Source organism: Triturus cristatus, chromosome 5_1, assembly GCF_964204655.1.
Source record: "Triturus cristatus chromosome 5_1, aTriCri1.1, whole genome shotgun sequence".
Taxonomy (NCBI): Eukaryota; Metazoa; Chordata; class Amphibia; order Caudata; family Salamandridae; genus Triturus; species Triturus cristatus.
In genome coordinates, this window is record NC_140587.1 from 352,822,933 (window position 1) to 352,848,356 (window position 25,424).

Here is a 25,424-nt window from a genome sequence, read left to right on the forward strand (position 1 = left end):
TTTTGCGCCTCAGTAGTAGCAAGGCTGATTAAGTAAGGGAAATAAGTGTGTGAAAGATGTAAAGGGGCAGGGTAGAAATACTATGACCCTCTAGTGTTGCTTAGGGGGTCCCAGAAGGACCCCCTGGGGCCCCCTTTTTTTTTTTATTAAACGTCGAATGCACGCAGGGTGTGTGGATCCGGCCGAAAAAGAAAAAAAACCCGAAGCGCGGGCTTCCACTCTTCGTTAATAATTAGCCCCTGGTTGAGCCAAATCCCGGGGGCAAATTTTAAAAAAATTAATGGGGGAGGGGGGCTGCGTGGCCCCCCTCCTGGAGCCCTCGAGGGCCCTGGGAACCACCACCCCCCAGGGCCGGCTCCTACAGTGTCCTGGGGTGCCCACCCCAGGACACTGTTGTTTGCTATGAGAGGGCGGGAGTCTCCCACCCTCCCATAGCAAACTTCGTTAGGATTTTGAAAGAGAGAGCAGGGAAACCAGCTCTCTCTTTCAAAATCCTAACGATATTGCTTTTCCACACGGGGAGCTGCATGTCAGCAGCTCCCCATGTGGAAAAGCAAAGCCGGCTCCCAAAGGATGCAGGGAGCCGGCTGGGACCGTGGGGGCGTTGGGGCTCCCCCACGGTCCCCAACATTTTTTTATAAGCCCCGGGGCATGTGGTCCCCGGGGATAATAAAAATTAGTGATAGGGGCTATTTTTTTTTTACGGTAAAATTAGGAGTCGCGCATCCTAACGCGTTGGGTGCACGATTTCTCTCGTGTAGGGTGCGCGGTTCCTAACGCGTTGGGTGCGTGACTCCAAGGAAAAAAAAATGCAATTTTTGGGAAATAAACATCACGCATATGACGTATCGTGGAAGCGTGCAAGCATCACGTAACGTGCTTCGTACGTGTCGTGTATAGGCTTGGATTCGCGTACCGGTCGCAAAGCAATTGCGCACGAAAATACGTACCCAAAGCACACCATATGCGGATGCTTTCACGCAGGCATCGAGAACGGTGAATATAGGGTGCGCGAATCCCCAAAAAATATAAAAAAATATAAAAAAATACAGTTTTGAAAATATAGTTTAAAAAATATTTTTTAATTTTTTTTTTTTAAGTTTACAGTTTAAAAACAAATAAAACAATAAAAACAAATACTATTTTTTTATTTTTAAAAGAATTAATTGAAAATATAAGTTAAAAAAATGGTGATAAAAAGTATTTTAAAAGAACATAATTAAAGGAATTGACACCCTGAAATAGAAATTTTTTGAAATCCAATGAAAATCATGAAACATCATAGGTTTAGAGATAAGTTATAGATAAGAATTAGCATTTAAAAAACCTTTGAAATTCACTTAAAAAAACATAGGTTTCATGCACGTTATAGTTAGTAATTGGCACTTAAAAAACCTTAGAAATTCACTAAAAGAACCATAAGTTTCAGGGGCGTTATAGTTAGCTGGACATTTCCCTCGTACAAAACCCTAGAAATTCCCCTGTTATAGTTAGTTCAGCTCACTATAACTCTCGCCCCCGCAATGCACTGCTGATGACGTCACATATTACATCACTCATGACATGGTCAGTGACATAACTCATGACATCACTGATGACATCTCAAATGACATCACTGATGACATCACTGATGACATCATCCCTGTGATAAATTAGTGCATCATATTACATCACTCATGACATGGTCAGTGACATAACTCATGACATCACTGATGACATCTCAAATGACATCACTGATGACATCACTGATGATATCATCCCTGTGATAAATTAGTGCATCTTCTCACACCCTAATATAGCATTTGATACACCAACTCAAAATTTCAGACGGCCATTCCCAAAACCATAGAATCTCCAATTCTAATAATTACATATCCACTCATTGACTATTAGGTCTACACACACATCCACTCACTCACCTGTACAGTCACTCATACTTACAGTCACTTAGTACAGGACTATCATGTGCATTTATACACCTATATAAACACTCACACCCTGCTAATCATCCATAGAGGTACTCACACACGTAGTCAGTCATGAAAATAATTAATCACACTCTCATTTACTCACCTATACAATTATACACACACAAGTTAACTTACTCATAAAAATAGTACCACATTCTTACGCTCTTATACAATTACTGATACAAGCACACACTCATCCATACAGCCACTCTCACAATCACACACTCTCACATATAGCCAGTTATATACTCTTACACACATATATACTGCCTTTCACATATGTAGTTACTCACACATGTACCACTGAGATATACATTCAATCACTAACTCACCCATACATACACTCACCCAACCATACAGTCAATTACAGATGCACTCTTAAAACCATGCACCCATAGAATCACTTTCTGCCAACATGTGTGACTGGCTAATTTACTAGGTGTATGGGTTCAATAGTGCATGTGGAAATAACTGTTTCGGTGAGTGTGTGTGTGTATCATTGTGTTGGAGAGTGAATGTATATCTCACGGGTATATGTGTGAGTAACTACATATGTGAAAGGCAGTATATGTGAGTGTTGGAGTATATAAATGACTCTAAGTGATAGTGAGTAATTGTGAGAGTGGCTGTATAAATTAGTGTGTGCTTGTGTCAGTGATTGTATAAGAGAGTCAGTATATGTTACTATTTGTATGAATAGGTTAGATACTGAATGTATAACTGTATAAGTGAGTAAACGGCAGTGTTATAGATTATTTACATGACTAGCTACATACGTCAATAACTCTATGGATGAGTGATGGTGTATGAATGTTTGTATAGGTGCATGAGTACATATAATAGTGCTATATTGACTGCATGTATGAGTTACTGTATGGGCGAATGAATGAATGTATGTGTAGAACTAGGAAGTAGTCTGTGGGTATATAGTAACTCCTATTGATTTGTCTATGGTTTAGAATAAGTTATTCAGTATTTTAGAGTGGGTGATTCAAAGGTTATATTAGGGTGTGAAGAGGTGCATCAAAATATCTTGTGGATGATGTCATCAGTGATGTCATTTGAGATGTCACTGACCATGTCATGAGTGATGTAATATGTGACGTCATCAGCAGTGCATTGCGGGGGCGCGAGTTATAGTTAGCTCTACTAACTATAACGTCTGAATTTCTATGGTTTTGTACGAGAGAAATGTGCAACTAACTATAACGTCCCTGAAACCTATGCTTTTTTCAGTGAATTTCAAAAGTTGTTTAAATGCTAATTTGTAACTATAACGTCTCTGAAATTTATGTTTTTTGCAGTGAATTTCAAAGGTTTTTAAAATGATAATTTGTAACTATAACATCCCTGAAACCTATGTTTGTTTTATTGAATTTAAAACGTTTTTTAAATGCTAATTTCAAATTATAATCTTCATTAAACCTATGGTTTTTTCAGTGATTTTAAATTATCATTCTATCTTCAACCTGGTGAAAACAGGCGATATCGCCAGTTTTCCAGCAATAGCTTCCGCAAAAATAAATTGCCACAAATGAGAGCAACAACTAATGCAAATAATATGCAGAGTAGGCGGTCCTGTACAAAAATAACATGAAAACACCACTTCCTGATATTTTCAACGAGCAGCCAAACCTGCGGTGCGATCCAAAAACAGGCGATAAGCTGCATTTGCAGTAGGAATGTACCATATGCCTTTTACTGGTATAATGTAGGGCGGCTACCTACAGTGTGAAAGGAAGTGCAGCCCAGAATCACATCTGAAGACCAACACATGTTATAGAGCTACTGATCATGCACCTCCGACACCCAAGAAGGCCACAAAACCCACTGCCACCACCCTCAGGACCTCCCCCCACCACCCTTCCTGTTACCACCGAGGCAGCACACAACAAGAGAGTGGACCTTCCAAAAACAGCATGGCCCCTCAGCCACACAATAGCTGGATGTTGTGAGATGTGGCAACCAAACATGTGTGAAGGACGCAAGTCACCCACCAATAATAATACCCACAATACCAAGTGTATATATACTGCTGGTGCTTGTTGTGTTGTGGTCAGTGGACGCAACCATGTTACATCAGGTAGTGGGAAAGATCTCGGTCATGTACCTGTATCGTGGTCCCCTGTAAGCGGAAGTGCAGTGGGCTGGTCCAACATACAACACTCCAGCATAGAAGTGTGAATAAATAAGCCAGGACTCTGGGCGTGGTTCACTTGTGTGAAAGCCAATGCGTCCCTCACCCTGCCACGTAACTGCTGCCATATCCACCAGCCTCCTCGACACAGGCCCCCTGCGAACACAGTGGCACAGCACCGCAGACTTTACAGACTACTGCCTTCGAACTGCACTGTGGACAGCAGGGCTCACAATTCAGATGGAGTGGCGATTGCAGATGACGCAGTCCGGTAGGCAAGAGACATTCATCCCAGTGCAGCCTGCCCACAGCACACATCATCGCTGGCTGTGTACCCTCTGAGCGCCAGAGGTACCACTAACTCAGTGCACCACAGCTCAATGTCACATGGCCCTATTAAGGCAGAATTCATTAGAAAAAAGACATTCCTCCCAGTGCGGTCCACCCACACCACGCATCATCGCAGGGTGCGCACACGCTGAGTGCTTCAGATGCCTCTAACTCTCTGCACCACAAGTCATCACTATGTAGCCTTATTAAGGCAGAATTCATTAGACAAAAGACATTGCTACCAGTGCGGACTGCCCACACCACGCATCATCGCTGGCTGCGCACACGCTGAGCGCCACACCTCCCACTAACTCTATACAGCTCAAGTCAATGCCATGTGTCTCTGGACCCTTCCTGACCACTGCCTCTGGTCTAAACTGCGATCAGCAGGACTCACAATTCAAGATTAGTACCGTGTATTGAGTAAGAAACTATAATCCGTTAAGAAAATCAAATGCTCCCAATCTGTGCAGCTAAAGTCAACGCCACGTGGCTGTGGGCCTTTGCTGACCACTGCCTCCGGCCTACACTGTAGTCAGCAGGGCTAACAATTCAAATTTAGTCTTGATTCATTAATTTCAAAGTCCAGTAGGCAACTAACTATAACGTCCCCGAAACCTACACATTTCGACCATGTATTCCATACATATTTCATCTTTTGTTACCTACACTGCGGTGAGCAGAGCTCACAATTTACATTGAGACATGATTTATTAATGGCAGACAGAATTGTACTCTATGTCCTCGGATTTTGTCAAGAGCAAGTGACAAAAAGCATTCCTCGATGTCTGTGCTGCCTACTGCCTTCCATCTACATTGCGGACTTTGAGTTGTGATTGCAGATGACGCAGTTCAGTAGGCAACAGACATTGCTCCCAGTGCGACCCGCTCGGACCACACATCATCGCTGGCTGCGCACACGCTGAATGCTTCTAATGCCCCTATCTCAGTGCAGCACAACTCATGGACTCTTTATGATACAATATTGTGTGTATAATTTCACATCTGGTGCCCCCTACCTCAGTGTACCACAAGTCATGGACCATTTACAATAGAATCTTTTATGTATTATTTCACATCTGGTGCCCCTACCTTAGTGCAGCACAAATCATTGACCTTTTATGATTGAATCTCTGTGTCTGATCCAATGATTACTGTTTTTCTTGTTGCTAGCACCAACCATTCCCAGAGGGCTGGCTTACACTCACCCCACACGCATCCAGCACAGACGTCACTGGACATGTGACCCTGGTAATAAAAAGGAGTCGAGTGCACGTGCCCGTACCCAGTTCCACTATCTATCTATCTGTGTCCGTGTGTTCATTATGTATGCAACATGCTGCCCCTGGGCCCTACTACATTACATTGTGCTCTGGGCAGCGTATGCAACCAACTTACCTTTGACAGTGGGAGAAAACTTTGGTTATGTAACTTTGTCTCGGTCATTGTACAAGTACGTACGTAGAGACTGGATGATTAGAGTACTGCAAGGAGAGTGCATAGTGAATTTATAAGTGTGTGGGAATTGGCGGAGTACATAGTCTAACTCCAACAACAAACTTGTCTCTAATTGTCTTCCCTCCATGTCCCAAAAACTGAATTTTGGACTTTGCATGGCCCAGTATTGCTACATCTGCAATACTCCACTGAATGTGCAATAAACATCTTTCTTGTGTGGAACTATGGATGAATGTAGGGTCGTGATTCCCCGTACCTTCCATGTGAGCCATGTTGTGAGACTTGGCTCACAGAGTGACACATTGATGCTTGCGGCCCGGGTGACAGCAGCACTACAACAAGAACACCCACATTTGTAAGCATTCTCTAGCCCAAAGACAACCAAAAAGTAGCCAAAAGTTGCCCAATATTGCTACTTTAAGGAAGGAGGGGCAGGGACATCGTCAATCAGGCGGTGAAGGCATTGGAATTGATGTTGCAGCACGCTGCCAAGTAAATATTTGTCTAATAAAGCGCTTTAACATACTACTTTGCAGGAGCGCTGTATAAATATTTATAATCTGGCAACAAGCACAAACCAAAGTTTACAGCACAGCCCGTAAAAATATAGCCCAATTGTGCGTGATCTAGCCCAATCTGGCAACAGTGCTGCATCAGTTGATTCCTCCTACAGCTCATGATAGAGCCACGCCCATAGCTCCAGAGTCATTCTTCACAGCCTCATGCAGGACTGGCATACGCCAGGCCAGCCCACTCTGCTTACGCTTACAGGGAAGGACAACAACGCTACATGGCCCAGATTTTCATTGTGGTGATCTGCGTGTCACAGGTCTAGTTGTCAGAATGCCACAGCCACTCCCTCACGGCTGGTATTCACCTACACTACACCCATCCAGCACAGGCGTCACAGGACATGTGACCCTACCAATAAAAAAGACCACACGTGCTCTATGCCGTTTTAGAGTTGCTTCCTCCGCATGCACTGTCATGGCCCGTCCCGGTGCTTCGGATACCTCATGCAGGCCTGAGCCACCGAACAGTAAGGCCTACCACCACGTGCGTGGCCTCACCTGTCACTGAGTTAGTGGCAACATAAGGACTGAGTGGGTGTGCAATCTGTGATGATGATCGGTGCACTGGTATGTCCTCTGCCATGACAAAATCAAGACGCAGCCCCAAATGTGAGATCTGCTGGACTGCATGATGTGGAGGGTGCCTTCTCCGCGAAAAGGTGAGCAGTGAGGCCTTGGTGCACAGCAGTGGGCAAATACGTCTGGGTGGCGGGAATGGATGGGGTGCAGCAGCTTGGGTGTGCAGTGGCAAGAAGTCATCTCCGGGTGGTGGGAGTGCATGGGGTGCAGCAGCCTGGGTGTGCAGCAGCTGTCATACACCTCTGGAGAGTGGGAGTGGATGGGGTACAGCAGCTTGGGTGTTCAGCAGTGAGTAGATACCTCTGGGCAGTGGAAGTGGATGGGGTACACTAGCCTGGACACACAAAGGCGGGACAACGATTTAGGCATGTACAGGTGTATGTACTCATCCATTACTGATTCCATACTATGTTTTAGATGACTAAACTTGAGGGCTGCCCTATATCACGGCACGTGGTTGGAGATACACCGGTGGCAGAAAGGTGAGCTGTGAGGATTTTCTCCACAGTGTCAACACTCACTCTCTCTCTCCATCTCTTCCTGTCACTCACACTCTTTCTCTCTCTCTCACTCTCTATCTCTTCCTTTGACTCTCTCACTCTCTATCTCTCTTTCTCTGTCTCTTCCTCTCTCTCTCTCTCTCTCTCTCTCTCTCATTCTTTCTTTCTTTCTCTTCCTCTCTTTCACTCTTTCTCTCTCTCTTCCTCTCTCTCACACTGTTTCTCTCTCTCTCTTTCCTTGTATCTTACTCTTTCTCTCTTTCTCTCTCTCACTCTTTCTCTCTTTCTCTGTCTTCCGCTCTCTCTCACTCTTTCTCTGTCTTCCTCTCTCTCACTCTTTCTCTCCTCTCTCTCACTCTTTCTGTCTTTCTTCCTCTCTCTCACTGTTTCTCTCTCTCTCTTCCTCTCTCTCACTCTTTCTTTCTTTCTCTATCTTCCTCACTCTCTCACTCTTTCTCTGTCTTCCTCTCTCACTCTTTCTATCCTCTCTCTCACTCTTTCTGTCTCTCTTCTTTTCTCTCACTGTTTCTCTCTCACTCTTCCTCTCTATCACTCTTTCTCTCTCTTCCTCTCTCTCACACTGTTTCTCTCTTCCTTGTATTTCACACTTTCTCTCTTTCTCTTTATCTCTTTCTTTGTCTTCCTCTCTCTCACTCTTTCTTTGTTTCTCTCTCTCCCTCACTCTTTCTCTCTTTCTCTTTCTCCTTTGCTGGACGCATTACGCACCATCTTATCTTTCTTTTTGTCATGCAGGCTGTGATTCACAAATGGTCCAATGATGCTAAGGCCTGGGCGGTAAATTCTGTTCCGCGGAATTTGGGTAATTTCGGAGAACGCGAAAGGCTAGGGGGTCAGGAACTCTCTACCCTGCCCCCTTTTCACGTTCTCCACCTTTCTTTTTCACTGTCACACACAAAACACACAAAATGGCGGCCGACACTTCCTGATCTCGTCCGATTCGATTGTTGACTGACATGTAACCACCAATCAGAATTACGCTTGCGCACGTTATGGTGTGCGCAGGGTGCGCGCACGGTGCGCGCACGGTGCGCGCTTATTGATATTTATGTACTTTTAACTGCAATTTTCTCAGGAACTACTGAACAGATTGACACCATATATGCAAAAGGCACATGCCTGACCTGAGGACTACCTCTTTGCCAAATTTCAAGTAATTCTCTTCAGCCGTTCGGGCTGTACCTTGGACTAAAGGTCCTATGGGAAAATGCATGGGGAAAACGCGTTTTGGGACCCCCCTGTTTTCTCAGCCCTTGCTTAACGAATCACCCCGAGACTTTCAGGGTAGGAGTTGAGCGGAGCGCCCCATTAGTTTTGAAAATTTCGCGAGGATTCGTCAACCGGCGCCAAAGTTATTCAAAATAGAATTTTCAGATTTCCTATGGAAACTCGGTCCTAACTATAACTATCTACTGGCAACCGCCAGTAGATAATATATATATATATATATATATATATATATATATATCAGCACGAAACACCCCTCCGATAGGAAAGGAGAAGAGGCCACACGGGGAAACCTTGGGAGCCGATTTATTAGGACAGCAATGCAAGATGCATTTCGGCATAGTAGCCTTCCTCAGTTGCCGCTGCTATCACGTTCAGACTCCACCCACGCCTTTTTGAGTGTCCTGCATTGCCCTCATTGGAAGGTAAGTTCCGACCCCAAGTCACATGGTCATAATACCCGCTGTAGTTCCGATGTTACTTCAACTCCCAGAAAGCATCGCTCCCCGGTGGGTGTTGCCTGGAGAAGGAAAAGAACTGTTCAGGGCAAAGGCGCGGTAATAGAATGGAGTTTCACGATGAAAATGAAGTCCTCGCACTCCCTCGGGTCCCCTTTATGCTCCAGCTCCCAGAAAGCAAACCAGCCTGGCTTTGAGACGACAATACAGTGATTACATCTCCTCGTGCAATCACGAGCTGCACCTGGCAGTAGTCCCTGGCTGATCTTGCACTTGAGGCGGGCAGAAGTTGTTCCGCTTCCACGGAAAGAAGAAAGAAAGCTTCAAAAGCTGGTGCCAGCATCTCTTCTGCCACTAATGGAACAGGGCCTCTTGCACACCTCTGGCTGGTGCGCAAATTGAATCAGCACGAAACACCCCTCCGATAGGAAAGGAGAAGAGGCCACACGGGGAAACCTTGGGAGCCGATTTATTAGGACAGCAAAGCAAGATGCATTTCGGCATAGTAGCCTTCCTCAGTTGCCGCTGCTATCACGTTCAGACTCCACCCACGCCTTTTTGAGTGTCCTGCATTGCCCTCATTGGAAGGTAAGTTCCGACCCCAAGTCACATGGTCATAATACCCGCTGTAGTTCCGATGTTACTTCAACTCCCAGAAAGCATCGCTCCCCGGTGGGTGTTGCCTGGAGAAGGAAAAGAACTGTTCAGGGCAAAGGCGCGGTAATAGAATGGAGTTTCACGATGAAAATGAAGTCCTCGCACTCCCTCGGGTCCCCTTTATGCTCCAGCTCCCAGAAAGCAAATCAGCCTGGCTTTGAGACGACAATACAGTGATTACATCTCCTCGTGCAATCACGAGCTGCACCTGGCAGTAGTCCCTGGCTGATCTTGCACTTGCGGCGGGCAGAAGTTGTTCCGCTTCCACGGAAAGAAGAAAGAAAGCTTCAAAAGCTGGTGCCAGCATCTCTTCTGCCACTAATGGAACAGGGCCTCTTGCACACCTCTGGCTGGTGCGCAAATTGAATCAGCACGAAACACCCCTCCGATAGGAAAGGAGAAGAGGCCACACGGGGAAACCTTGGGAGCCGATTTATTAGGACAGCAAAGCAAGATGCATTTCGGCATAGTAGCCTTCCTCAGTTGCCGCTGCTATCACGTTCAGACTCCACCCACGCCTTTTTGAGTGTCCTGCATTGCCCTCATTGGAAGGTAAGTTCCGACCCCAAGTCACATGGTCATAATACCCGCTGTAGTTCCGATGTTACTTCAACTCCCAGAAAGCATCGCTCCCCGGTGGGTGTTGCCTGGAGAAGGAAAAGAACTGTTCAGGGCAAAGGCGCGGTAATAGAATGGAGTTTCACGATGAAAATGAAGTCCTCGCACTCCCTCGGGTCCCCTTTATGCTCCAGCTCCCAGAAAGCAAATCAGCCTGGCTTTGAGACGACAATACAGTGATTACATCTCCTCGTGCAATCACGAGCTGCACCTGGCAGTAGTCCCTGGCTGATCTTGCACTTGAGGCGGGCAGAAGTTGTTCCGCTTCCACGGAAAGAAGAAAGAAAGCTTCAAAAGCTGGTGCCAGCATCTCTTCTGCCACTAATGGAACAGGGCCTCTTGCACACCTCTGGCTGGTGCGCAAATTGAATCAGCACGAAACACCCCTCCGATAGGAAAGGAGAAGAGGCCACACGGGGAAACCTTGGGAGCCGATTTATTAGGACAGCAAAGCAAGATGCCTTTCGGCATAGTAGCCTTCCTCAGTTGCCGCTGCTATCACGTTCAGACTCCACCCACGCCTTTTTGAGTGTCCTGCATTGCCCTCATTGGAAGGTAAGTTCCGACCCCAAGTCACATGGTCATAATACCCGCTGTAGTTCCGATGTTACTTCAACTCCCAGAAAGCATCGCTCCCCGGTGGGTGTTGCCTGGAGAAGGAAAAGAACTGTTCAGGGCAAAGGCGCGGTAATAGAATGGAGTTTCACGATGAAAATGAAGTCCTCGCACTCCCTCGGGTCCCCTTTATGCTCCAGCTCCCAGAAAGCAAATCAGCCTGGCTTTGAGACGACAATACAGTGATTACATCTCCTCGTGCAATCACGAGCTGCACCTGGCAGTAGTCCCTGGCTGATCTTGCACTTGAGGCGGGCAGAAGTTGTTCCGCTTCCACGGAAAGAAGAAAGAAAGCTTCAAAAGCTGGTGCCAGCATCTCTTCTGCCACTAATGGAACAGGGCCTCTTGCACACCTCTGGCTGGTGCGCAAATTGAATCAGCACGAAACACCCCTCCGATAGGAAAGGAGAAGAGGCCACACGAGGAAACCTTGGGAGCCGATTTATTAGGACAGCAAAGCAAGATGCATTTCGGCATAGTAGCCTTCCTCAGTTGCCGCTGCTATCACGTTCAGACTCCACCCACGCCTTTTTGAGTGTCCTGCATTGCCCTCATTGGAAGGTAAGTTCCGACCCCAAGTCACATGGTCATAATACCCGCTGTAGTTCCGATGTTACTTCAACTCCCAGAAAGCATCGCTCCCCGGTGGGTGTTGCCTGGAGAAGGAAAAGAACTGTTCAGGGCAAAGGCGCGGTAATAGAATGGAGTTTCACGATGAAAATGAAGTCCTCGCACTCCCTCGGGTCCCCTTTATATATATATATATATATATATATCAAGCTCGTGGTACCATAACAAAATACCAGCACTCACGGGAACAGTTGTCCTCAGTTTATTGCAGGACAAACCTCACGCTTGTCGTGAGGTTTGTCCTGCAATAAACTGAGGACAACTGTTCCCGTGAGTGCTGGTATTTTGTTATGGTACCACGAGCTTGAAATTACACGCGGTGTCCGTCACCGCTTTGAAAGCACCCGACCGAGAGTGAAGAGAAAAAGACGGAGTATTGAGCGCGATATATATATATATATATCCAAACACCAATGTCCTTTTCTCCAAAGAAATTGACCAACACTCAAAGGGATTGTGTCTGTTCAACTTTTTATTTCTTGAGCAACGGTATCCACACATTCAGTCTGTCAAGCAGCCTTGTTCCTGATACAGATGACCATTTTTTTAAACATTTAAATACATTACATAAAACAAAACAAACAAAGGACTTTCCCATTGCACATCTCAGCCTCTGGAGTACGTTTACAAGGGGGCCATTTTGTAATGTTTGCAGTAAAATGCTGACTTGCAACCTAGACATGCAAGTGCATTTTTAAAGGCAATGAAAAAAACACAAGTAACTTCTCTACAGCATATTGCATCACTGTTTTTGACTACACAGATATTATCAAAGCATTTGCAATGAATATTTTTTTAAATCAATGCAATTAAGCCAAAGCATTCTATACAATGTATTTGTAGGGGGAGACCCCCACCCCCTTTTAAATGCATGGTAAAGGCATACTTTGTAAATGCATATGTGTTCTAAAGCCATGCGTGGTAAAAAAATGCAAGATAAAAGGACAATGTGGTAAAAATCTCCTTGTAAAGGCTGTTTCCCAAAAATCCGCTGGATGTGCCAACATTTCTGCGGTAAATTATTCCCAGGGCTGGACAAATATCGGCACATCCAGCGGATTTTCCATTGACCACAATTCTGTAGATTAGGATTTTGGATGTGCAGGTCGCAGTTATCTTCCCATATGTGACAAGAACGGGTGAAAAAATGTGTCATTAGCCTTTGACTTCCACGTTCTCCTGCAGGTGATCTTCAATGACAAATATGCAGAATAATTAACATAGAAGGTTAACTATGACAAGAACAGTCACTGTGAATATCATAAATTAACTTCAATTACATATTTAAACAGGTCAATTCAAGTAAATGAAAGCCTGGTATATCTTTTAAAGTGAGTTCTAACACCTGGACATACCCCCTTAAAAAATTGTTACCAGCTAATGGGGATTTCAGGGAAAGTATGTTTAGAAGAAAGAGGTGGAAAGCCAGTCACCCCAATTTCTTCTTTTCTGTTTGAGTGGTGAGAGAGCTGCATTTTATACTGGAGTTAGGAAGCAGTGTAGTGTAGTTCCTACTTCCCTTATAGGCTCTGCGCATTGGAATAATACACACTATAGTTGTGGCATAGGACTGAGGTCAGTATGCCTCTATCGAGTACATTAAACTTAATTACTTTGGGTGCCAGCTAACTCAGAGGCCACTAGAAATTCATTGAATAAACAAGAAAGGAGTAGTTTCTGGCAACCGCATAAACATGACAACTTTGTTTCCCTTAGAATCGGAACATGTCTCAGAATCGTGGAAAGAACAGATAACAGTTTCACTCAGTCAATCGTGCATGCTTGGTTTCTTCAGAGTTACACAGACATAGATAGACGGGTGTTTCAATAAAAAGATTTATTGAACAGTCTTGTTTCTCGTGTAAGAGATATGAGATGTTACAATTGCAAGACAGTATGTGAGATATAATACGTACAGCGTACGCAGTAAGAAGAAATAATACAGCAACAGCATTGTCTTCTAGCTATGACATATATTCAATTATTCATATACATATACATAAATAACATAGGCTAAAAAGTGGATACTCATTTGATGCTTCTAAATAGTTCCACCCCAGTGTACCTAACCTAAGTGTAGTATAAGGTAAGAAGTAGGTGCCGTATTCTATAGTATGGTAAGCAATAGTTTTGCATATGCCAAGAGTCCCTCTAGGTTCTCGTCAGCTCCATACCTTAGAATGAGAGAGGTGGGAATCTCTTTCTGGGTCTCAAACTCTAACACCCCGCGAAGGGAGTCAGAACACTTGAAGCTGGATTCTCTGCAAGCAGGGATGACAGCGTCTGGTCAGTGCGTCAGGCGGGAACTCAAATTCTTCCGAACTTACTGTGTTGAGCCGTATCGAGCTGTGCAGCCGAGCCGTGGCTTGCCATGGTAAGGGAAGGTATATTTATACCTGGAAGGTGCTTAGGAATGTTAGCATTGACGTAAAGTCGGGCAGAGGAAGACGTCATAAATGAACCCCTAAGGAATAGTAGTTCATGCATAATAGATATGTTCTTGGAGAAATCAAAAATCCTAGCTAGGGAAAGTCCCAACGGATAAAGGGTCTGGTTTCTAAGAACTCGTTGTGACGTGGGGATGGACGGATGTAGGTGGCCATGGCTGTATTTGGATAGCATGGCTAATGCCTAATTACGGACTGGGATTCTATGCCTAACTAAGGGCAATGCAAATTGTGCCTATATAAGGACATGATTTAGGAAAACCTATGTACGGACATCTAAATCTAAACACAATAGCGAGTGTTGTGATGTTACAAGTCAGCTGAGATAAACAATTTTGGCTGGGCAGTGGTGTGTTTTCTTGTTCTTATTACAGGCGAGGAGATTGTTACAAGGACATTATCTTTACGTTACTGCACAGTCATTGTATGCGCCTGTGTATTTTATGTGCACTGTGGTGTTAATATATAACTAAACAAAAACCAGGGGTGTCGGTGTATGTTACGATACAAATCAAAAGAAGGTGCTATTGCTATGTTATGCCATGCAGTTTTCTGTAGTGCCCTGTAAACCGTTATCATGGCTTCTTGGCGCTGTGGTGTGCCTCGGAGAGCCTGGCAATTCTGCTTCATCACAGAAGGTGCGAACTGTGTGCGTTTTTATCCGTGAGGTGGGGGAGGAGCTGGGAGTGTTGTACCCCTGTAAGTCCAGATATGACGTGCCATGCATAAAATCTGTTATGGCAGATCACTGCTGAGGGAGCACTGGAGCCCCTCCTAAGCACAGGGTGCTCATATTCACAGAGCCTTAATTTTCCGAGGGGGGGGGGCGCTTTTGCACTTTCTATCCATTTCCCAGGCTTGTGACCTATTTTTTATATATATATATTTATGGTTAACTTATACTTGTTTACTGGACACACTGTGACTTTTGTTAGATTAGAGTTGTGCATGCCGTGGTATTTGAGTGCACTCTAGTGCAATAAGCGGGACCAAGCTACGATAGATCAGTAGGTTAAGCCCGACAGCAATAACAAACAGATCGCAGCTTCATATCCTGACTGGCTGACTCCATCTTTCATCTCGGAGATGTCGATATAAACGTAATTACTGTGAGTAGGCTAATTATGGTGCAATTTAGCAAAAAATTAGTCAATTGGATTTGTGGAGTGTTCTGTGCACAAGGTCAACGCTGCTTTGTAAATATTGCCTGCGGTGGTGTTGAGAGTGGCACTCTTGTGATAACATTTCTAGGCAGTGCACGTGCGTAGCTGGAATTGTATTGGTAGTAGTGCGCATGTGTTTTGTGTGCAGGTAACCATGATTTACTAGAGATATGAGGGTGCAAAAGTGCACTTTTTACCTGGGTCCCTCCCTTGACAGTGAGAGATGTGGATTTAGCTGATGACTTTGAGTGCAGCAAGGCCCGAGCACAGTGTATACTATAGTGACCACACCGTCATCCGCTCCACTCAACACGCATGCACAGACGTCACCCATAGATTACACTGACAATTTCATTGTGGGTGAAGAACTGCTGCAGGTTTATTTCATACAACATAAGTATGACGATAAGTGGGTTATCTTACGGGCGATCCAGGGCAAGCAGCCCCTCGCTGCTCCGCCCGGCTGTCGAGCCAGCACGCACGGTGGGTCGATGCCCTGCAGTGCGGCACATATTTTCAGATCATCCTTTGGATCATGTGATCTGTCGCATACTCCCGCCCCTTTTGACGGGGGCGGAGCGTGTTGTGGCACACCCCCGGTTGGTCAGGCCCCCCAACCACCCGAAGGACTAACGGGGCACCGTCGCGGTCTTCGCAGAACCTCCTTTGGCTCCCGGACCTTGGCTCGGGCACCCTTACTGTGACGGACAGGGGTACCCTTACTGTACCGCCTGTCGCAGAGGTACCCTTACTGTACCCTTCTGCCTCCAGATCGCCCTGTAACTCCGCCTGCAATGCAGGAAAAAACATTAAAACATTCCAATAGCGCGCTACCTCCGCTGCACAGGGTAAGAGGAAAGGGTGGGAATGCGCGTGGCCGGGAGGAGCGGCGCAGGAAGTAGAGGAAGATCAGAGGGGGTGAGGCGCCTAAAAAAAGTGGAGGCTAGCCTCGCCCACCCAGGTGGCACGCCTCCCCCAGCCAGTCCCATTGGGTGCCTCCCCTCCCCGAGGTGCAGCCTCAAGCGAGGCGGAGCAAAAGGGGGGGAGAAGCTCCGACGGGCGGCCACTAGAAGGCTGCCCTGCTGATGTCCCCCTGCGCGGGACGCGGGCAGCGGCATAGTGACCACACCGTCATCCGCTCCACTCAACACGCATGCACAGACGTCACCCATAGATTACACTGACACTTTCATTGTGGGTGAAGAACTGCTGCAGGTTTATTTCATACAACATAAGTATGACGATAAGTGGGTTATCTTACGGGCGATCCAGGGCAAGCAGCCCCTCGCTGCTCTGCCCGCCTGTCGAGCCAGCACGCACGGTGGGTCGATGCCCTGCAGTGCGGCACATATTTTCAGATCATCCTTTGGATCACGTGATCTGTCGCATACTCCCGCCCCTTTTGACGGGGGCGGAGCGTGTTGTGGCACACCCCCGGTTGGTCAGGCCCCCCAAACGCCCGAAGGCCTAACGGGGCGCCATCGCGGTCTTCGCAGAACCTCCTTTGGCTCCTGGACCTTGGCTCGGGCACCCTTACTGTGCCGGACAGGGGTACCCTTACTGTACCGCCTGTCGCAGAGGTACCCTTACTGTACCCTTCTGCCTCCAGATCGCCCTGTAACTCTGCCACAGCTCTGGGGAGGCTTCCGTCACTGCCAGAGACCCCCTTTCCCCTACCATGCTGCTATTGATGCCCAGCCCTGGCGAGCGCCTCTTGCACGTCCAGCAAGAACATGTCCATCCCTACCCTGGACAGGTGCACCCCATCCGGCTCATAAATCCCCTCCACCTTCTCTTGGATCAATGCATGTCTGATGAAGCCCATGCCCCTGCGCTCCATGAATTTCTGCATGGACCTATTGACCCTTTTGCATGACCGATCTACTGCTGACGGAGACCTGGCCCCCCTCCAAGTCTTGCGGGGGATGATCTCCGACCACCACAGTTCGCATGAACCCAGAGTCCGCCTGATGGCTGGCAGGTCCGCTTGCATGGACTGAAGCAGGGCCCTCCTACCCTTGCAAACGAGGTAATTTCCCCCAAGGTGCAAGATGATGACCGACGGCTGTGCCCCCCTGGCCGCCAAACGCTGTTCTATTGAGCCCCGTGCTTCACTCCATTTCATCCCCGGGGAGCCCAACCACACGAACTGAGTGTTAATGAAACTCTGCGGCCAATTCCTGTGCACCGCCCAGCGTTCCAACCTTGTGATGTAGGAGTGTCCCATCAACCATACCTGGTGGCCTGCCAATGAAACAATGAAGCAGCTTTTAGACATGTGTATATTTATTTGCAACAAATTTTTCTCGGGGGTATGCCCCTTGTGGAACACTCTTTACGGAACACTCGGATATGTACATACGTTATGGAACCCTCACATGGTTACTCGGAAATGTACACGCGGCATCAAGGACGTACATACCTCTTGAAACAATCGGAGTCCCAGCGCCCCACACCCTTCACGCCCTCTGGACCCATGTCGGCTTTGGCTGCAGTGGTGGCGGCACCAATTCGGAAGGAGTGGGAGGAGAATCTGCGCCCACTCCCAGATAAACCCCCCTTGTCAAGGGCGGCCCCCAGGATGCGGTCAAACTGAAACCTGGTGAGGGGGGACCCACCCGCATGAATCAGGAAGGGGCCCGGGGCCGCTGGGCGTAAGGCCAGGTATTCTCTAACAGCGTGGACCGGGCAATACCTGTTGTCCCCCAGTGCTCGTAGGACTACTGTCTTGCCCTTCCCTGCCTGGTCTGTCTTGGATTTGCGAATGCGGAGTTCCAGTGATGCATTGAGACACACGTCTGCGATACCCAGCGCTGTGGCAGACAGGTCAACCTTGGATTTCGCCACCAGCTTGCTAACCCTAAAGGCCCCAAAGAAGGCCAGTCAGAATGCCGTTGTAAAGAGCCTAGCTTCGAACAGGGAGTGCGTAACCAGTGGTACTGCGTCTAGGAGGCGCTGCAGGTCAATGAATTCAATGGGCGCCCTGGTGTCTGGTTGCCTAATCTCCTCCCTGGCCCAGCCCCTCAGGGCCGCCCTGATCTTGAAAGACCCCGTTGGGTCGGCCCCCCCATCCAGCTTGGCATCGTGGCGCACGGCTGCCAGGTGGCCACATGTCCATGAGTGGCTTTTGCCATTCTCCTTGGCCCAGACCACGAATGACTCTACCTGATCCTTGCTCCCCAAAGCTAGACCACCCTGCGCCTCCACTACTGCTCTGAACGTTGCTAACTGCGAGCCATACTTCCTCTGTGTCGCCGGCGCCAGGGACCTCTCCCCCATCCTCCTCAGTCGTTCCCCCACCGAAGCAGGTGCCAAAGGCGGTCTGGGAATGGCGTCATCTCTGCCCTCGCCTGCGGCCATGCCTCTCGAAACCGGAGCCACTGAAAGCAAGAGAGAGCGTCAGCTGCCACATTCTTGAGACCCGCAATGTGCCGTGCCCTAAACTCAATGTTGCTGCGCAGGCCTGCCTTCACTAACTCCCTCAGCAGACTTAAAACTAGCGGGCATGTGGCGGTAAGACCGTTGATGGCGTGCACCACCGCCATGTTGTCCGACCAGAAAACTACCTTCATGTCGCTTAGTGTGGCCCGCCATAGGTGAAGTGCTGCAAGGATGGGGAAGAGTTCCAACACTGCTATATTGTTTGTTACTTTCTTTTTACGCCATGCATTGGGCCACCTCATTGCGCACCACTCTTCGCCAAGGATCACGCCAAAACCCTCCCTACCAGACGCATCTGAAAACAGGCAAAGCTCCTGGCTGGATATCCACGGGGCCCTCCAAATCACCGTACCCTTGAAACCCATGAGGAACTCCGCCCACATCGCTAAATCCGCCTTCAGGCCGGAGCCCAGTCTTACAAAACGGTGCTTCTGCAGTACATTTGCCGTGGCCCCCGCCAGCCTCCTCGAGAATACCCTGCCCGCTGGTATCACCCTAGCTGCAAAGTTCAACTTGCCTACCAGGCTCTGGACAGCCCCTAGGGTTGCTTTGTCCTTGCCCAACAGCGCCTGGATGTCCTGCAACAAGCCCTGAACCTTCTCAGCGGGAAGCCTTGATTCACCTTTAACCGTGTCCAGCTCCACACCCAAAAAGGTCAGTACCTGCGCCGGCCCCTCGGTCTTACCTGGGGCAAGGGGAACCCCTAGGAACTCTGCTACCTCCTCAAAGCGTCTCAGCCCTGCCGCGCACTCATCTGTCCCTGCTGGGCCAAAAAACAAAAAATCATCTAGGTAGTGGGTCACCTGCGTGATCCCATGGAGGTCCCCCAGAGCCCACTGAAGGAACGAGCTGAAAGCTTCGAAGTAGGCACAGGAGACTGCGCAACCCATAGGCATGCAGCAATCATAGAAGAACTGCCCCGCCCACTTGAAACCTAGCAGGTGCTGGCTGTCTGGGTGAACCGGCAGTAGGCGGAATGCGGACTCATGTGAGAATAATTGTACAGAAAAAGATGCATTTTCGATTTAGAAATTACTGAAAGTTTGGATTTGTGACTGGAAATAATCAATACATTGCACCCTTTTAAAATAACTATTTATAACTTACATTTTAGTTTACATACATTGCTTCTGTCAGTGGCATAATGCAAATGTTGATGTGTAAACTGCAGAACTATCACTGACTTCTGTATGACATAACTTTGGTTAGTGCTCTCCCTTTCAAACCATAATGTTTTTCATGTTCAATGATAAATAGTTGGAAATGGTTAATGCACCGAGATTTTATCGGCGCACGTTAGGAAAATTGTCAAAAAGTCAATTGATTGTGTGGAGTTGGTAAACTGCCCCCGGGACTTGGCCCACCCGGGGGCTTTGAAACGAAGGGCGGGACACCATGCTTCATTTTTTTAAATTTTTGGCCAGATTCGCGCACCCGGTGCAACCCCGCCGAATTTTTAAAATGCTTTGTTTGGGCCTGAGGTTCCCTGTGGGACCCATGAGCAGGCCTGGGGGGTCAGGGTTTTTTACCCTACCCCCTTTTCTTGTTTTTATATCTTTTTTTTACCTTTTTCTTTCTCTCTCAGTCCGAGGCACAAGATGGCTGCCAACACTTCCTGGTTTGAAGTGTTGGCAGCCAATCAGAGGCAAGCTCGTGCTTGTGTGGTTAGGCTCCCCCAGATATCAAAAGTTTTTCTTTTTTTATTTTCTCAGGAACTACTGAACGGATCTACACCATTTAAAACAAGCATTGAAAATGCAATAGGTCTCGCCTTTTATTAAGTTAAAGCTATTTGCTTTGCTAATGGTATTGTATAGCAAAGCAAATGGCTTTAACTTAATGAAAGGTGAGACCTATTGCATTTTTAATGCTTGTTTAACACACTTCGACCTGCTGTGTGTCTGGCACAAGTACCTTATTCAATCACAGGTTTTACTTTGTAATGTGACACTTTCGTTTTGCTTGCTCACTCTAAATGAAAAACCACAAGAGGTTAAGTAGCACTGTTTCTGCTTAAAGAAGCATTGTGGATGCAATGCCTCCCTGTTATGCCCTAAGGGTTTGGGACGCAAGGACGTAGAGTGAGGAGAAGAGCAGCACTGCATGTATAAAACAGGCGCTGGACTCTGTGCTGAGCCAGCAAAGCCCTTCATGATAGGTCTTATATGTTATACAGGAGTAAGTGATTTTCTGTCATGACGCATTAACCAAGCACTGTCACACGTCTGTTTATGGACACATTTCCCCAGGACCGACCTGCTCACATTAGACAGCAAAGAGTGCGGTCTCAGACCAATACACAAACACACAAGCGTGGTCTAGTGGGGATTTCGGAATATATGTAGGCATCTAATATAACATGCCACCAGAGCACGGCACTACGGTCACACCACACTGGACTGCATGGTGGCACTGCACTGAACAACGCCAGAGCATGGCACTGCGGTCACACCACACCGGACTACATGGTGGCACTGCATTGAACAACATGGCACCACAACAGATAACAAATCACAATAAACAACAGAATGCAATATTAGAAAACATGACGTAACACTGTGCAGTATAATACCACAATGCGTACAGCATGGAAGCTCCACAGAGGACTACACAACAGCACAACACAGAACAACATACAACATGGTACTGTGCTGAACAACATGACCCAATACAATACCATCACACTAGACAACATGATACCACACAAGACTACACAACACAACACTAGAGAACATGATACCACATGAGACAACTCAATACAACACTAGACAACATGGCAGCATACTGCCAAGGTCAACACCAGAGATCCTCATTATAGCATTGCTTTGGACAACATAGCACATGGTGCTACAGAGGAGTTGGCCTAATGGCTAGGGTGGCCAACTTCGAATCTGGGGAACTGGGTTCAAGTCTCAGCAATGAGGCTGAACACCCTGGGATTCTGAGCAAATCACTTATTCTCCCATGCCTAACAAAAATGAATGTGTTCTCATGTAACGCAACTGGTGCTATGTAAAGTGCTCTGACACCTGATACTGGGTCAAGTTTGCGATATATAAAACTCCCTAAAAAAAAGAATGCACAACACAACATGGACATTACACTATAAAGTATGAAGCCACAGTGGAAAACGTGATGGCACCATATTAAACAACATGGCACAACTTTGGTTAATGTTGCATCACAATGAACAGCACAGAATCACACTAGACAGAAGGACACCACAATAGACAAAACATCACCACACAAAACGCCATGGCCCAGCAATGGATGATATGACATCAGCTTAGCAACATGACACCACACTAGACATAATGGTGGTGAAGGACATGGTGGACGTGGTGGTGGAGGTGGTGGTGGATGTGGTGGTGGTGGATGTGGTGGTGGGCATGGTGGTGGACAGTGTGGTGGTAGATGTGGTGGTGGACGTGGTGGAGGTGGTGGACGTGTGGTGATAGTTGGGGTGGTGGATGTGGTGGTGGTGGATGTGGTGGTGGTGGACATGGTGGTTGTGGACGTGGTGGTGGATGTGGTGGTGGACATGATGGTGGTGGTGGACATGGTGGTGGTGGACGTGGTGGTGGTGAATATGGTGATGGTGGTGGTGGATGTGGTGAATGTGGGGGTGGTGGTGGTTGATGTGGTGGTGGTGGACGTGGTGGTGGTGGATGTGGTTGTGGACATGGTGGTGGTGGACATGGTGGTGGTGGATGTGCTGGTGGTGGATGTGGTAGATGTGGTGGTGGTGAACGTGGTGGTGGTGGACATGGTGGTGGTAGTGATGGATGTGGTGGTGCTGGACATGGTGGTGGACATGGTGGTGGATGTGGTGGTGGTGGATGTGGTGGACGTGGTGGTGCTGGATGTCTTGGTGGTGGACATGGTGGTGGTGGAAGTGGTTGTGGTAGATGTGGTGGTGGTGGACACGTTGGACATGGTGGTGGTGGACATGGTAGTGATGTGGTGGTGGATGTGGTGGTGGTGGACGTGGTGGTGGTGGACTTGGTGGTGGTGGACATGGTGACAAATAGTGAGAAAAGGTAAAAGCAAAACACAGAGTGAATGATAAAAAAAATAAGAAAGCAATATAGAGCATGAGGGAAAAAGTGATGAGAAAACTGTCACAGTAAAAGCAAAACACAAAGTAAATGATAGCCATACACGAGTGAATAACTAATACATTTTGAAGCACACGCGTGCTTGTCACAGTTAAAGCAAAACAAACTGCTGACACTGTAATCGTGTGTTTGCTGGCCCAGGAGTGGTGCATGTGTGCGTGCGCGTGCAGTCGGCTCTTTTTGGAAGCACATGCTCGCGCCCGCAAGGTGGATGCCACCACAAGCACAAGTATATGCTTCCAAAAAGAGCAGAGCGATGGCTAAAGGTCCTCCTATGCACCGCATTTGCTCTGCATAGGCGAGACCTAAAAAGGGCTCATTCTGAACCAAGACCTACCTTTTTGCCAAATTTGGTGTAATTCCATTCAGCTGTTCGGGCTGTAGCTTTGTCTAAAGTTTCCTATGGAAATTAACATGGGGAAAACACGTGTTGGGACCCCCCTTTTTTCTTGACCCCCGCTTGACGAATCACCCCGAAACTTTCAAGCCAGGCCGGAGTGGGCCACAAAATATTGTGGAGATTCGTCAAATTACGCCAAAGGTATTGGGAAAACAAAAACGCTTTTCCTATGGAAACTAGGTCCTAACTAAAACTACCTACTGGCGACCGCCAGTAGCTAATATATATTAGGACCTAGTTTCCATAGGAAAAGCATTTTTTGTTTTCCCAATAACTTTGGTGCCAGTTGATGAATCTTCGCGAAATTTTCAAAACTGCTGGTCAGCTCCTGTCTTGAAAGTTTCGATGAGATTCGGCAAGTGGGGGCAGAGAAAAAAGGGGGGACCCAAAACGTGTTTTCTCCATGTTATTTTTTGCATAGGAAACTTTAGACACGACTACAGTCTGAACTGCTGAACGGAATTATACCAAATTTGGCTAAAAGGTAGCCCTTGGGTCAGAAAGAGACCTTTTTTTTTAATGGTGTAAATCCGTTCAGTAGTTCCTGAGAAATTCAAAAAATAGAGGTGAAAAAATCAATTTCCCATAGGAAACTTTAGACACGGTTACAGCTGAAACTGCTGAAGGAAATTACACCAAATTTGGCAAAAAGGTAGGTCTTGGTTCAGAAAGAGCCCTTTTTTTAAATGGTGTAAATCCGTTCAGTAGTTGATGAGAAAATCCTAAAATAAAAGTTTTGATTTCTATGGCCACGGTGGATCCGCGCACCCTCCCAACCACGAACTTTATGCTAATTGGCTGTCAACACTCCAAACCAGGAAGTGTTGACAGCCAGAAAACAGAAAAACTAACATGCAAAACAAGAAAAGGGGGCATGGTAGAAACACCCTGACCCCCTAGGCCTGCTTAGGGCATCCCACAAGGACCCCCAGGGCCAAAAAAAAGCATTTTTTTTTTAAAATCTGCGAGATGCGAGGAGGATCCGTGGATCCGGCCGCGAAAATAAAAAAGCATGAAGCACGGGCTCCCGCGCTTCGTTATTAATTAGCCCCCGGGTGGGCCAAGTCTCGGGGGCATGCCAAAAAACAGATGCAGGGGACCGCCACCCCGAGGGTTTCTATAAATATTTAAGGAGGGCACACAGCCCCCCTGCAGCCGTGGGGACGACCACACCCCGGGACTTCCAGGGACCCCCACTCCGGGTCTTAAATTAATTATTTGCGGGGGGCACACTGCCCCCCCTGCAGCCCCGGGGACCATCCCCCAGCTTCTTTTTTTAAAAGAAAATACCTGTGTGAGGGGGCTCGAGCCCCCTCACACACCCAGGGACTGCCACCTCCCCGGGGCACTAATATGCAAATTTGGGGGTCCGTTAAGGACCCCCGGCCCCCGGGGACCACCATCTCCCCGGGGCTGTACATTGGTTGAGATGGGGGCCGCACGGCCCCCTCCTGAAGTCTGTGATGGCCCTGGGGACTGCCACCCCCAGGGCTGGCTCCTGCAGTGTCCCGGGGTGCCCAGCCTCGGGACAATGCTGTTTGCTATGACAGGGCGGGAGCTTTGCAGCTCCCACCTTGTCATAGCAAACACTGGTTTGGATTTTGGAAGAGAGAGCAGGAAACCTGCTCTCTCTTTCAAAATCCAAACCAGATTGCTTTTCCACACGAGGAGCTGCATGTCAGCAGCTTCCCATGTGGAAAAGCAATGCCGGCTCCCGCAGGATGCGGGGAGCCAGCAGGTATTGTGGGGGCATTGGGGCTCCCCCCACGGTCCCCAATGAGAGGCTAGGCCCCGGGGATGGGGTCCCCAGGGCCAGAACTGGCCAGGGAGGGGGGACACGCAGCCCCCCTCCCCAATATTAAAATAAATGAAAATAAAAAAAAACACTCAAAGGCCGGCCCTGGGGGGTGGATGGGGTCCCCGGGCCATAAATGGCCTGAGGAGGGGGGGCTCGCAGCCCCCTCCAAAAAAACCCCCAAAACACTGGCCATGCCCCGGGGGATGGGGTCCCTGGGGCCAAATATGGACTCGGGAGGGAGGGCCACATGGCCCCCTTCCAATTTTTTTTTTAAAATAAAAAAATAGG